The 16,486-nt window shown below is 35.1% G+C and overlaps 1 long non-coding RNA gene across 1 annotated transcript; it reads left to right on the top strand.

The window, feature by feature from the left end:
* Positions 1-4,967: 4,967 nt before the first annotated feature.
* LOC138307871 (uncharacterized) lies at positions 4,968-8,170 on the top strand. Its single transcript, XR_011206052.1, has 2 exons — positions 4,968-6,303; positions 7,907-8,170. It is a non-coding gene; the product is annotated as an uncharacterized lncRNA (long non-coding RNA).
* The last annotated feature ends 8,316 nt before the right edge of the window (positions 8,171-16,486 follow it).

Raw genomic sequence — 16,486 nt, 5'->3', positions numbered from 1 at the left:
CTCCGTTCATAGGGAGTTTACGGCGTATACATCAAAATTTAGTAGATTTTACAGTAATAGGTACATTGTATTTTGTTCTGGTTATGCAAAATACAAGTCCCGGAACGTAAATTAACGTTTTTTTTTGCAACATATACTTGAAGATTTCTTTATAGCGACACATTTCATATCATATGCTTCGGTTTGGTTGCAGAAACAAATGATTCAGTAACCAATGGAACACGCCTCGTCAATCAGTTGGTAATTATAATTGACTGACACGTGAACATCGAGGCTTGTAGCCAATGCTATGGCGGGGGCGGGGCCTAGCCTCTAGATCTAAGGCGACCTCCCGCAAAAAAAACATATACATGTACTTCGGTACAAGATTTATTACATAAAATGCATGTGTTCGTGTCAAATGACAGGTTGTTATAGACTTATAGCGATACGATGATCAATATGTTGCAAATATTCCAGTTGTGAATATCAGAAAAATAAATTACAGCCAATTTATTCAAGATGCTCCACCGCCGACAGAGTATAAACGATACTCACCATTTTGAACTATAATTGGTGTTTAATCGCGTATGTATATACAGGTATCTAATTAACACAAATGATAAATTAATTTGATTTGGTGCATACGTAATCAGTACTTCATTGCATATAGGACATAGTGCCACAGATTTTTTCGGGATGCAATTATTTTTTTTATATCTTTATCTTGAAGTAAAATTAGAAGCTCAAACTTTTCAATGGTGGTAATGATGTAAAGCAAGTAACTTTTGTAATACCAAGTGTAAAGTCGTCTGCTCTTGTTTTTGATAGAGAAAAAAATACCACTTGTCAGAGGTCATCTTCAAAAATGCTGAAATCAAGAAATTGAAGCATATTTTATTCTCTTACCGATTAACTAGTACTTAAGATCGGGATTAAGTCGATATTTTGTAAGTTCTACTACACGCTTCAAAAGTCTGTCGACAGCATAATTTACATTCCATGTATCTTTTACCATTAATCACTGACATATACTTTTAAGGATTTAATTTGCCGTAAACTAATTATTATATGATATGAAAGATAACTGCAGAGCTTATAATTAACCGACTTGAAAGAAAAATGTTAACATGCATTAAGGTTGTTAATGAATATTTATATGTATAAATATATCGTAAATTGACACATTCGGAAGTCTGAACTACAATGTACATTATTATTGTACCACGGAACACGTGTGTTTATGACATAAGATTTAGATCTTCGTCGTTGGTAGAGTTTTAAAAGAAAAGAGAAATATTCTTGTACATGTATAATTCTGTAAATTATAAAAGGGGTAGAATCTACTGCAGTATTTTCATATAACAAGGATTTATAATTGAGGCATTAAAGATTAGGCCAATGATGTATCTTTATATCAAGATACCGACAAGTGCCGAGATATCGGGAAAATGTCGAGGTGAAAAAACCCAAGTGCCGAGGTCTCCAAGTGCGAGATGTCCTGATACCGCTGCAGCCTGCTGCAACAATGCACCGTCATCCTTTGTGCCGAAACTTATCACATTTACAGGAAAAAAACTTAAGCTTAGGAATACAAAAAACTGTATACGTACGTAAAAAGATAAATTCAAATATAAAGAGGCGATGAGTTATAATGCAATGTTTTCAAATTGATACGCATCGAGCACGAAGCCATCGTGTTGTCACAACACAGACGTAATCTGTTGCTCACAGTACGTCACTTCCGGTAAAAAGGGGAATTCCTTAAAGTTGAAAATTCTAAAGGTATGTTTTTGAACGGAGATTACTTTTACGCCTTTTATATGTGAAATGACGCACCGGAAAATTTTTTGCTTCGTGTTACAGTATTTTTTATGGTTAATCAATGATTTTATTTAAGGTTTGCTTCCACATTACACTACCTCTTTAATTTACTAAATGTTACGGCAGGGCAGTGTGGGGTTAGAGTGGTAGTAATCGTTTTTTGTTGTTGTTTTTTGTAGGAATGATACATGCAATGCTTTGCTACGCCCAGGTTCAAACTTATTGGCAGAATGTAACATACCTACAATGAGCAAAAAAAACACTATACAGACATGAGAAAGGAGACTGATAGATCATGTGAGGCTGATCAACACCTAGAAAAAGAACTCACACAGAACAAGATAATATCAACACATACAATTTTTTAATATGTTCATATAGAATATTTTATATTTACCTATTTTTAATGTTTCAAGATTTCTGTTTGAGCGTAATAACAAAACTTTACAAGTAAATGGTTACAAAATAATTGAATATAAAGTTATGCTCAAAATTGGGGAATGAAAAAAACTGCAAATGATGGGTTACAATATATATTAATTTTAAATTGGTCAAATGATCCACAAAAATAAACACTGGATTGTATCATAATATCTATAATGGAATGAATGAACCTGCAGGGCACTATTTTCCTGTAAGTTTATTTGTTTGTTTGATTAATTCACGTCCTATTAACAACCATGTTCATGTAAGGACGGCCTCCCGTGTTGTGTTGCGTGTATGTTGTGCGAGGTGCGTGTTTTAGAGACTGCAGTATATTCATGTTATGTGTTCTTGTATAGTGAAACTGTTGCCCTTTTTATAGTGTTATATCACTGAAGCATGCCGCTGAAAACAACAAACAACACACCCCACTCGGTCATATTACCATTTTCCCCATGCACTGCTGCTTGTAAGCGTGGATTTACCGCAATGAATGTTGTGAAGACTAATCTTCTGGCCGGTTGTACTTACTGCCCCTGTTGCATGATCGTAAAAGGCGACTAAATTTACGAAATTGCCTTTTCTCTTCTTCATTTTGTTCCTTTGATTAGATTAACAGTTAGTGCCATGTAAGGACGCCCTCCAATGTATTCGGTGTTACTGTAAGAAGTGAATGATGTGTTGGGGAATGCGTCTGGTTTAGTTATGGTTCAGTAAAGATGAATTATTGTCTTGTTTGTTTGATTCAATTAGTGTCCTATTAATAGCTAGGGTCATGTAAGGACGGCCTTCCTTGGATGCTGTGTAGGTAGTGCGAGGTGCGTATTTTGGGAGACTGCGATATATTCGTGTTGTGTCTTCTTGTATAGTGGAACTATTGTACTTCTTATAGTGCTATATCACTGAAGCATACAGCCGAAGACACCAAGCAACACACCCCACCGGTCACATTATACTGACAACGGGCGAACCAGTCGTCCCAATCCCGGTTTGCTGAGTGCTAAGCAGGAGCAGAAACTACCACTTAGCACTATTGTAGACTTTGGGGTGTCTCGGCCAGGGGATAGAAACCAGAGCCTTCCTCACAGGGGTGAATGCTCAACTCAAGGCCAAAATTGAGGCGGTGCCAAAGCAGGCATTAGGAAAGATAAAGTTTGTTATGAAAAGATAAGATCCTAAATTTAGTCGCCTTTTACGATCATCCAAAAGGGGCAGCAGGTACAATTCTAACGCCCTACCTGCAGGGTCTAGGATGGATTAAAAAAAAAACCCAACCCGGCCACATTATACTTGTCAACGGGCGAACCAATCGTCAAAATCACGGTGCGCTGAGCGCTTAGCAGGAGCAGAAACTACTACTTTTAGGACTTTGGTGCGTCTCGGTCAGGGGACAGAACTCAGAACCTGCCTCATAGGGGCGAGCGCTCACTATTCTTAATTTAGTCATCATTACTTAATGATGTCAAGAACTCTCATCAGTTTTTCGCCACATGCCTCTTATCAGTAAAACTCGAAAAGTTTACATACACTCCGTTAGGGCGAAATAACAATTAATCTTTGTCTTAATAACTAAAGAATTTTAATAACATTAACATTTGAACTGCTGAGCCCTGCAGGTAGGGCGTTAGAATTGTACCTGCTGCCCCTATTGCATGATCGTAAAAGGCGACTAAATTTAGGATCTTATCTTTTCTTTTCTTCCTAACTGACTTTATCTTTCCTAATGCCTTCCTTGGCACCGCCTCACTTTTGGCCTTGCGATGAGCGTTTGCCCCTGTGAGGAAGGCTCTGGGTTCTGTCTCCTGGCCGAGACACACCAAAGTCTATAAAAGTGGTAGTTTCTGCTCCTGCTTAGCGCTCAGCAAACGGGAAGTGACCGGGTGGGGTGTGTTGTCAGTATAAGTGACCGGGTGGGGTGTGTTGCTTGGTGTCTTCGGCGGCATGCTTCAGTGATATAGCACTATAAAAAGGGCAATAGTTCCACTATACAAGAAGACATAACATGGATTTACCGCAGTCTCCCAAAACACGCACCTCGCACAACGTACACGCAACACACCGCATACATGGGAGGCCGTCCTTACATGACCATGGCTGTTAATAGGACGTTAATTAATCAAACAAACAAAACAAAAGCTAAGTTTAATTCATTGGCTTACAACGATCTGAAGTCATTCCTGCTTCCCTTTATCGCATAAACTTTAACACTTACATCGCGAATCATTAATCAACCATAAGCTTATACGGACGTTTGTAACAAAAACCAGGGCAGACTTATTCAGAATAAAGTACGATTAACGCCACCTACGGTAAAAAGAAAACAAAGACACGTGCACTGAAGATAAGTATATTTTTGTAGTTATTAAATATCAATTATAAACAATGTGCTAGTCAGTATGTATAATTAGCGTTAAATAACCTTTAATTTTCACACTCAATTACGTGTCTAGTTAGTAAATATATACAAAATATATATAATGTTCTTGCTTTTGCATTTACATGACCGTGATCAAAGAAGTACGATGTAACATTCTTTTTTTTATGTACATAGAACATAGCCTTAGTCGTGGCAGATGAAAAGTGACCCTACCTCCTATGAAATAATATCTGGAAAAATGTTCGTATCATATGCAGTGTCTGTCCTGTCCGTCTGTAAGAGTGTATGCACAGACAGATAAACAGACGAAAGGAAGGACATGACACTGGTAGATATATAAAATAATAATTTTACATTGGTTCTTTCTATTTTCGTTCGTTGACTCTTTCGTTCGCTCGTCAATTCTTTTTTAGATGCTGATAGTAGTTCATCCGTTTGTTCGTTATCTTGGTAAGTGGAAGAAAATTGATAATCTATTTAAGTGATCGTCTGTTCGATAACATTACTCTTATCATTACCTAGGTGGAATTTGGTATTATTCCGATTAATTAATCACAATTTCTTATATTTTATTTCTTTTTTTTAATAAATATCATATACTGTCACGTGCAGCGTTTATTAAAGCATCATTTGAATGGAGAGGTATATCTTGGAGTTGTTTTTGTCACGATGTGTCTTTATCTTATCTTATTATATGACGACATCCTATGGGTACTTATGATTGATATTCATATGATACCTTGAAGCTTCCACTCAAATAAAAGGTGGGCATTTATATATTAAAATTCTACAGAAATATTTAAAAGATAACCCCAATGTGGACTTTGAAAAGAGGATCTTACAGGAGTCGCTGTGTTATATAAAACGAATTCAATAACTTGATATGCAACGTGCCTAAAAATTCGTGGCACATCGCATCATTTTAAAGAGATTATATATGCACGAGTGTAAGATACTATTTATCACATAGCTTTCATTAATGATAAGATAAGCAAAACCTTTTATTTACTCTATATATAAAACAGTAATAACTCGGCTCGAATGTAACGTTAACGTCTACCGGGATAATCAGAAAACGTCATCTATTGGTTATGACATCATAACAACATGTAACGTCACAACAGTGCTATTACACGTGTGTGATATTGTTGGCCGTATGACAAGGCCGAACTGGTTAATTACATATGATAAAGCTATTGTAGTCATCACAACAATGTATTTCGTTTATTCAGATGAAATTGCTCTGTATGTTTTCCTTATTTGATTTTCAAAATTGTGAATCGTGAATACAATAATCGCTTGGAAAAAATATATTTGGAAGCAAATGCTATATTTGTTTAGCTAAAATAATTTCAGCAGCTGTGTTTAAATCATAAAACATAACACATTTATTATAGATAACAAAATGCAAAATTAATGTTTTCAGTCCTTTGAAAAATGTAATTCTCAGTCCTCTTTTATCAGTAATTGCTATATTTGTAGGATTGAAAGAGAAGTTAATGATTTATTTCTTTGATCAGAACACTATCAGCTGTGGTTGATATGTTTACTGTCATAACAGATGTGAACCATCAGAGGTTATAAATTAAACCGATACCACAGTCCTTCATTGCTTACAGGAGTGACTAGTCTTACACGCCCTTCTTATCGACTGGACGAGAAACTCTCTTTCCTTTAAGGTCAATTTCCGGAAGATTTGAGTAAGTACATAAATAATTACTTTAAATGTTACATTTACAAAGTTTTGTTTTGTTCACGCATAAACTCTTGTCTTTTATTCGGATCGCTTGAAGATGCTTCACCGCCGACAAAGCATAAAAATACTCATCATTTGAGCAATAGTTGGTGATTATTTTGTGTAACCTATATGTCTAATTAACAATAGAAATAATACAAAATAATTATTTTTGCTTTTAATGTATGCACAATCAGTACTTCATTCCATATGGGACATAGTCTCATGATTTTTTTTTCGTGACGCAATTAATTAATTTTAATATTTTCATCGTGAAATAGAATTATAAACTCAATATTTTCAATGGTGGCAATAGTGTAAATTAAGTCACTTTTGTAACTGAACTGAAGAAAAATACTTATTTGTCTTCTCCTGTTTTTGATAGAGAATCATTTATGAGCGGTAGCACTTTTAGATATCACATATTAACTTCTACGTATGTTTTCGTTCATTTCTGGTCAAATGATGTTCAACTTCTCACCAAGTTCCACCGACGTAATTTGTTTGTTGTTTTTCTACGTAAATTTGAGAATGGGAGAATCCGTAGAGTTATAAATGAATATAACGGTCCGTATTATTGGACAACAAATTGTGAGTATGTATTAAAATCAATAAAATAGGTTATAAGTTGGGATAATTCTCTTAGCTTTAAACATTATAAACTATTTTTTGTAATTATAACATTCCGAAATTTAGAATTTACTGCAGAAAAAATATAGTTCCAGCAAGTAATCGTAAAAGAAATTATGTATTCAGAAAAAAAAACCCATCTGATTTCATGGTTTTTAACAAGCCTTCAATGGTTGATAGAAACCAGTAGGATATCTCAATTTTATACATAATGCTATAATGGCCATGCAATATATGTCTAAGCTAAATGTATCTACCACAAATCATTAATTCATTTTATAGAGATATAAAAGGAAAAGTTCTTGTTTATTCTGAATAATCCCCAGAAATAGACTAGCCAGAAGTCAAGAAAAAATGAATTTTGTGTAAAACTACTTTCTAAGAAACAGACTTTATGACAGGGTTTCTATTTTGTAAAAATCTTGTATGAAAATATTTGACGAAACAGCGCCGAAGAATTACATGTTGTTGTGATTGCTATTTATTTATTTATTTATTTATTTATTTATTTATTGATGAGCGTTTAAAAGTAATTTATATGAACCAGTACCTTAATGTCAACCATGGTTTTTTTTTTATATCAAATCGGTCCATCTCCAATAATAAATCTCACAGCATCTTATCATTTTAATGTGAAGATCATGAAAGATTCCTATTCGAGTTCTGCTGCTATCTATTACTGAACCATGTAAATGTGTCAATTTTGTAAACTATTTATCAATGTTCCTGCTTTTATTATCCAGGAAAATGCGATTGGCTGCTGTAGTGCTCTCTTTTCAATATAACATAGGAGTCGCTTTCAATTTTACCCTTCCCCCACTTCCTTCCTCACCATGTTAGTTTCAATGTTTGGTGATAGACATCTTTACTGTTTACATTTTTTGTGTGTTTGAAAATGTTATAAAAATATGTAAATGCTCCTGTTTATATTCTTACAGGAGGATGACGTTGGTTATCGTTGTTCTCGCTGTCCTCCTCTGTGTAACAATAACACAAGGAGATAATATGGCGGAGAAGTCAGGCTTCGCTGTTAAAAGAAGGAATGTGATCAACGCCAAAAGATTGGTTCTCCAAGAAAATGGCAGAAGATTGACTAGGGCTGACAGTGGAAATCAATGTTATCTTATCTATTATTACGTATGCCCTTCCAAAAAATGAATTGATACGACCACATGTAGCATTCATTAAAGCATCTGAATGTTGATGTATATTTCAGTGTTTTTTTTGTTTGGATGTGTTTCTGTCTTATCTAAATACATGACGAATGGGTTACCTATGATCAATGGCTATACCCATCAAGGAAGAGCGTAGCTGTCAGAATTCAAAGACACCATGTTCTGATACAACACAAAACGCATGCTTATTACACGTCATTTCACATGCAAGCATGGTCACACAGACGCTTATGACTAGCTAAACATTGAAACATTGACATGACCTTAATAACTTCGTTGTACTGATTACCGACAATAACCGGCAAGAACAATACATACGTGACAAATACACATAGAGATGGGATCTATAAATTCACCACAAAGCACTGGCAATACAGAGGTATAGGGTCTTCAAGTCGGTGCTGAATATAAACGGACATCCCGATTTACAAAATCTGTTTGAAAACCATCAACCATTACATTGAAACATTATTAGTAATGTAACTTAAGAAAATAAAAATAAAGTTGCAATTAAAACATGTAACATCAAATTTGGTAATACCTGTTGCCACATATCGTTCCAGTGCATTAGATGTTTGAGTTTTGATGTCATTTTACTTAAGACATGCTTCAATGATATAGCACTATTAAAAGGGCAACAGTTCCACTATACAAGAAGACACAACAAGAACATACTGCAGTCTCCCAAAACACGCACCTCGCACAACATACACGCAACACACCGCATACATGGGAGGCCGTCCTTACATGACCATAGCTGTTAATAGGACGTTAATCAATCAAACAAACTTTAGACAGTAATGATAATTTTCAACAGACTTGAATCTATGGCGGTGTCTAGTGTTGTTTATATGATAAAATGTCGGTGTGACGGTTGATGTAAGTTTAAAAATGGTATATTAATATCATTATATCCATGTTTATATATACATTTCTGCTCGGGTACTTAAATCATTAATTGACAATTTCCACTATGATCATGTCAGCTTATCAGGTAGGCCATCACTTCGCCATTGAAACGTACTGGTTTGAGGTGTATTGGTGTAAGACGCATTGGTAACCCTGGTCAATACTAGCCGCAATATACCGCTCGGTTAAAGTTAAGGATTTTTGATGAAGGTGAGCCAAGAGCTATTTAAATTATATAAAATTGCTGACCAAGAAACACACATTACCAAAGGTAAAAATTATTATGCAAACAAAATTTGCGATCAGCATAGATAGAATTTTATAGTTGTCAGAAAAACGTAACAAATACTTGTTCGTCTCCGAGGCTTATTGTTTTACGGAGAATGAATATAATACTCAAATGCAATACGGGAGTTTCGAGATCCCAAAACGACGTGGGTAAAGTACTGCATTGTATTTACCGTCGATTAGTCTCACCTTCCACTGATTATGACATCATCATTTGACGTGATTTTGATGACGTCATAATCACATGAAGGAGGGACTAATCGATGGTAAATCGTACTTTACCCACGTCATTTTTGGATTTCGCAGCCCCCGTATTGAAAAAAATATCTCATTTGTATGAACGAGGAAGAACGATGAACAATTCGATTGACTATGTGACTGAAGAGTGTTAGATTTATCTTTACGAGCAAACCAGTGCATTTACTTATATTTTATATATAAAGATATATATAATAATTTGTTTATATCCCAGAAGGAATTAACGGATGAGATTAACCGGAAAAACACAAACACAAGACAAATCTGTCTATTACTATAACGACCACCCAATGGACAAGGGAAGGAAATTGGTAAATGTATAAATATGAAATTATATAAAATGTAAAAATATATGATTAATAATTATATGTTTTATATGGAGCCAGCCAATTTACCTATAATGTATACAGTGTATATGGAGGATACCACAATCACCAAAATAACATGGTCTATATAATTAAGTAGCCGTTATACACTAGTTATGTAAAGGATATTCCTTATTTCTCGAATGAAACCTGTTATATTTTATCGAGTTAGGTGGTAATATTGATATTTTTCACGAGTGTGAAATATAAATATTTACAGTTTGCACTCACATGGACTCAATAACCATTATTTCTAATATTATCATTATCATTGTTTAATGATAGTACAACACGTGTGGCGATTCTATTGTTACATAAATACTCGTAACCCCAATATTGATGGGAACATGTTAATGACTCGATTGCAATCAGCTGTTCAGTCGAATTCGTTGACGATGACGGGAGAGAAAAAATATGGGTATTTTAATAAAAATATACAACTGTCCCGAGAATAAATAATATTCATTTACGTGAAAAACTCAAAATATAAGGAACATATTTTTATTTTGTTGAGGATATGAGGGTATAATGATAATGGAGCACGTGTAAATTTTATGTAACCCCGGCGAAGCAGGGGTTACATAATTTATACGTGCTCCATTATCATTATATCCTCATAAGCTCAACAGTACATAATTCACACGTGTTCCATTATCATCATACCCTCATAACCTCAACAAAATAAAAACTTCACCGGGAATACATATTTCACACGTGCTCCATTATCATTATACCCTCATAACCAAATAAAAATCTATTGCTCAAGTAAAAAACATCAAAGTTTCCACCTCGCGAGATTATTACTAGTATTCATCAAGAAACAAGGAATATTATATTTATTACATTTTTCTCGCTTCCATTTACAGACAAAAATCCCTACTAGCTCTGCCAAAGATTATTCCGCCATTGTATTTTACAGAGTTATTTGAGATTATCACGTCGTATTTTTGTGAGATTAACGTCATATGTCTACACAAAAACATGACGTTATTTTCACGGACAAACTAATGAGCTAACAATAAAAATATTATTTTCACTGTCAATGCTGCATACACTGCGACAAATATAATAATTAAGCTTTAAGTTCGTTTTCCAAATCCCATTTTTTTCTCTATTTTGTATGTACACACATCGATAAATACTGTTTAAACTAGCTTGTGTTACGAATGACTTTTCGAGCTCCCTTAGAGATTAATGTTAATATACAGGTGGTCTTTTGGCCCTAAATGACCTTAGTTGTCAATGGGTCGTAAAACTCAAACAACAAAAAAACCAAAAGTCTTTATACAGCGGTGATCGTGAAGGCAACCTTCACAATATTACCGATTTTTATGACCACCCAAAGCCAGTTATAATAAAAGCAGCACTTGTATTTTCACCACCTCTATATCCGCTTTTCGAGTTAAATTACACCGTTTAAAATAGCGAATTTAGTGACGCCGTAAATATTTATATTCCAAATGAACATTAACGACTTACGTCCCTTTTCTTACTCTTTATCTAAATTGCATTTTTTGACAATATTGTTCCTTCAGGCTGTCCTGGAGCTTAAGAACCATCCGGGGTTTCAAGACCATAAGGAGTTTCAGTTTATTCAGGGCCAACAGGAGCTTCAGGGCTATCCGGGGCTTCAGTGACTTCTTGAGCTTCAGTTGATTCAGGACTATTAGGAACATGAGGAACTCCAGGACCTTCGGGAACATCAGTACCTTCGGGAACATCAGGACCTTCAGGAGGTCCATGACCATCAGGAGCATCGGGGCCTTCAGGACCAGTAAGGAGCATCGGGGCCTTGATTCAGGACCATCAGGAAACCCAGGACTTTCGGGAGCTTCAGGAACATCATGATCAGTACCATACGGGCAATCAGGATATCCAGGACCATCAGGAGCATCGGGGCCTTCAGGACCAGTAGGGACTTCTTGAGCTTCACGAGCCTCAAGGTGATCAAGGACTTCAGGACCAACAGTCACATGAGGAGCATCGAGGATTACATTATCTTCAGTCGGTGTCATGTTTCCATTTACCAACCCCAAAGTCGTTTGTCTTCGAGGTCGTTCCTGGTCTACATCGTCAATCTACATTATAGACAGCAATAAGATCGGAATTATTAAAGGTGATTAAAAGGAAGTTCTCATCTATCAAAAATAGGACCAGACGAATTCGGATTTTTCTTCAGTAACAAAGTTTATTTTATTCCAAAACAGTTCAGAATAATTATATATTTTAAATTATTAATTGCGTCAACAATTCATGGCTCTAAACCCTATATGGAATGAGGTACTGAATGCGCAGAAAACCAATTATGTTGTATGTATTTTAAGTTAATTAGACATATATACAAACACACACGATTAAACATCAAATATTGTTCAAATTGTAAATATTGCTTATGCTCTGTCGGCGGCGGTGGAGCATATTTAAGGGGAAATCAAATTGACAAGGCAATGCGGACCTTTTAATGTTTTAACTGGAAATAATATGAGGGGATGGTTGTTGAGAGGATTAGATGAAAATTAATATAAGGTAGGTTTGTGAGAACGTAAAGAAGGATGGATATGTGATATGTATAATATGATTCCTAAAACCTGAGTTTGTATTGAGCCTTGTGTCTAATCTCTGTGACCGTTATGTCTTTTCAGGCATCTACGGCGACAAAGAGGTGAATGTTTTGACAATGCAAAATGGTAACAACGCGAAAATGATTCTTCTGTATCTTGATTTCTTATTTGAAACGATTTATTAATTACATGTGCCGTATTTTCCACACTCACAAATCAGAAGAACTTTAAGTACAAGGACTGAAAATGATTTTTGCAGTACTGCATTATTGCATTTTTACATCTGAAAATGATTTTTGCAGTACTGCGTCATTGCATTGAACTAAAATTTTGTTGAATTTTGTGCATGCGTGATGGTATGACTGTATAGCCGACTAAAAAAATGTTAAAATGGCGGCTGTGGAAAAAGTGATGCTGTGCACCATTCTCGATATTCCAAGTGTTACTATACTAATCGTCATATCCATCCCTGGATATAGACAAACGGAAAACTTTGTGTTTTGACAACAAATGAGCAGTTTGGTTTGCCATTTGATGTTCATCAGGAGAATAAATAACTGTCCATTCTGGTAGACTGTCTTGCATTGAAGTTGGGCGTTACGCTCCTTGCACTCTTCAAAGGCAATCTCTGCAGGCCTGTGATTGGTCAGCTTTTTTTCTCCTGAACTACCTTCAGTTTACTATATGATAGTCTAGGGGTGGATATAACGACAGTGAAAGTAACTCATGGAGTATCGAGGAAGCCGCTACATTATCAGTAAAAGTTCTGATAATTAAACGAAGGGCACTGCATTCATGTACATAACATGTCTCGATCTACTCTAGTTTAAATATTGTAGTTACTATTTTTGGTTAAAATGTACTCACACTTAGGCAGCTGCTTACGACAGAGAACCAACATATTAAAGCGATAACAAAATGACGCATTTTGTCTCCTAGGCTGCCAGACTCCCAACCGACGTTTTTTTCACCTTGATTTGAATTAAATAAATAATTCACCTAATAAGATTTATATGTAAAATTCTGTCTACTTATCTGTATTGAATATCTGAAGTAATTTATTTGTAATCAAAATGTAATTACATGACTATACAGTGACATATTCCCGTTCTCATCGGTACATTTGTACCGCATTTATACCGCTCTAGGTTTCTGTCGAAAAAGTCTTCGTTAAAAAGGGCTAGAAAATGCCATCTTCATTTAAGCAGTAAACGTCTCTCAGTTTGCATTCATAGTCAATATGAAGATTTATTTGTAAAATTCTGACTACTTATCTGTATTGAATATCTGAAGTAATTTATTTGTAATCAAAATGTAATTACATGACTATACAGTGACATATTCCCGTTCTCATCGGCACATTTGTACCGCATTTATACCGCTCTAGGTTTCTGTCGAAAAAGTCTTCGTTAAAAAGGGCTAGAAAATGCCATCTTCATTTAAGCAGTGAACGTCTTTCAGTTTGCATTCATAGTCAATATGAATGCAAACTGGACAGAGGCAAATTCCATGGAGCGCGCTAACTATGCTTATATTTACTTTTTGTTACAATTTTTTAATGGATTCCCAATGGATTGTGCATTTATAATGAATCAATTGTTCGTTATCGTCACGGATGGAACAGCCATTTTGAGCCATTTTCCGTGATCGCTGTCACGACAATTGTGACGTCACAATGATAATAACGTCATAATAAGCGCTTGAAGTTAATAGACTTTATGAATGCAAACTGCGCTTGGTAGGGTTACATAGTGGGACTGGTGTGAAAACATAAATATTCGTAAAGAAAACAATCGGAATGTGAAAATATAAACATCGAATAATTTTATGACATGTGTCAAGGAACATCACCATAGAGACACCTCTGTTGAGGGAATCTGTTAGAGTACGCCAACAATTGATTAAGGCGGAATACACCTTAATTATGTATTTTATGATTGATAATTTCATATTGCATTGCTAATGGTGCTTTTATTATCTAATATAGAAAATTTAATGTAAATACTAATACATGTAGTAGATAAGTGGTATTATGAAATAAATCTGACTTACATATATTTTTAGAGATATGCTTCACCGCATTTATGGGATAATGTGCAACTAACCTGGGTGGACTTTTGCAGAAGCGTGCACTTGGCGTGTTCTCGCGTCTCTCCGTTGAATAGTCACTTGACTATGATGCCTTGAAGGCTGCTCTTCTAAAAAGAAATTAGGAAAGGAGGCTTTCGTAAATGTTTCAGGTCAGGACGACCAGAAACAAGGGAAACACATTTACGGTTCAATGTTCGCATGGGGAGTTGGAATGTCAGGCACTGGTCTAACTTTTGATAATTAAAGAAATTTGTCGTCAGAGATCAGTCTGGTTGTGCAATTCAATTCCTGCAATTCGTCTGGAGCAGTTATTGCAATATTAAAAAAGCATTTACCTTAAACGTTAGGTTTAATCTGTATCTATTTTGAGACAATTAATTTACAAAATTCTGGCATTAAATTATACTCTTTACTAGCCTTGATGTTTTCCGATGAACATGTGGTTTGAGATCCTTGTGTTTCACTTCAATATTGGCAGGTCATAATTATCATGTCAATGTAAATTATTTGAACACACTCGGTAGCCCATTTTGTTATAGACCCATAGACCCAAAATCAACTCCGGAATATAGACTCCAGGTCTATAATTGTTTCTGGATTTTTTGGATGTCAATATAAGCTAGATGAGACCTATTCACTCCGATGACCTTGAATAAAGGTAAAGGTCATACATTCTAAGGAATGTATTATACCCTCTACAAAGTATGGACAATGCTAATAGTTAGTATCTTGGAGCATTCTAGACCAATCTAACAACCTCACGTTTCAGCATCCCCTCCCCCAATAAACATTAATGTGACTAGCTTAAAAGAAATTTAAAAAAAAAATCAAAACATAGTGTGATAATCTAGACAATCATTTAAAATCAAAACATAGTGTGATAATCTAGAAAATCATCTGACTATCACTTAAGAATCCTTAAGGTTATAGATGTCAAAATACTCCATAATAATCGAATGCCTTACTTCTGCTGACATAAAATCCCAAATCCTCCAAATAAAACCATGCTTCAAATTTCCTTGATATGTTTTGTTACTATACAAACTGATGAGGTAATTAATGTTTAATTAGATGCCTTACTTCTTGTGAGATGCATCAACCACGAAGAAGAAATCCAAGGTTATCGTGTGAATCAATTGAAAATAATAAGAGTGATAAGAGAAATGCTTCTGAGGCACTGGAATTATGAAATATCTGCTGATATAAATGTCTTTGGAGAAGGAAGCTACATACCGCCATGGTATTTTAAACATGAAAATGCATTGAATTTATGACACGTCTGCAAATAGAAATGTCTTTTGATACATTCATTTATTGTCATACATTGGTAAACATTTAGAAATGATTTTAGATTTGGTCCTCTACTAATAAATGGGCAATTTGAATGCATTTTTAGACTGAATCGTCTCTTAAAAGTCATCTGAAAACAAGAAAATATCCTTAAAGGTATCAGTGAATACTCCGGGTATTTAATATTTACAATTGATAATAATCTTATTCATCTTACCAATAATCAATCGAGTGGTTTCATTTTTCTGCTCTTGTAAAACTTATATTGCAACTATAGGTTTTGTTTGATGTTTGTTTTGCAATCGATGTGATATAGTAGAGTTTAAATACAAAACGTTCACAAAGGTTTCAATAATCTAAGGGTTTGTGCAAAATATTTCAAATTCTATTTTACAGACGATGCCATGGCGTATCATAATAGACAGCCTTTCATGACTCCTGACAAATTCCCGTCAAGCTGTACGGAATTTTCCCGAGCAGGATTTTGGTTAGGCGCCTGTCACGAAGCTAATTTGAATTGTGTCTACGCGACGGATTCACAGCAAACTAACACTATATTTCCAATCACGTGGTTTTATTCT

Source organism: Argopecten irradians, chromosome 14 (assembly GCF_041381155.1).
Source record: "Argopecten irradians isolate NY chromosome 14, Ai_NY, whole genome shotgun sequence".
NCBI lineage: Eukaryota > Metazoa > Mollusca > Bivalvia > Pectinida > Pectinidae > Argopecten > Argopecten irradians.
This window is presented reverse-complemented; position numbering and strand designations above follow the sequence as displayed.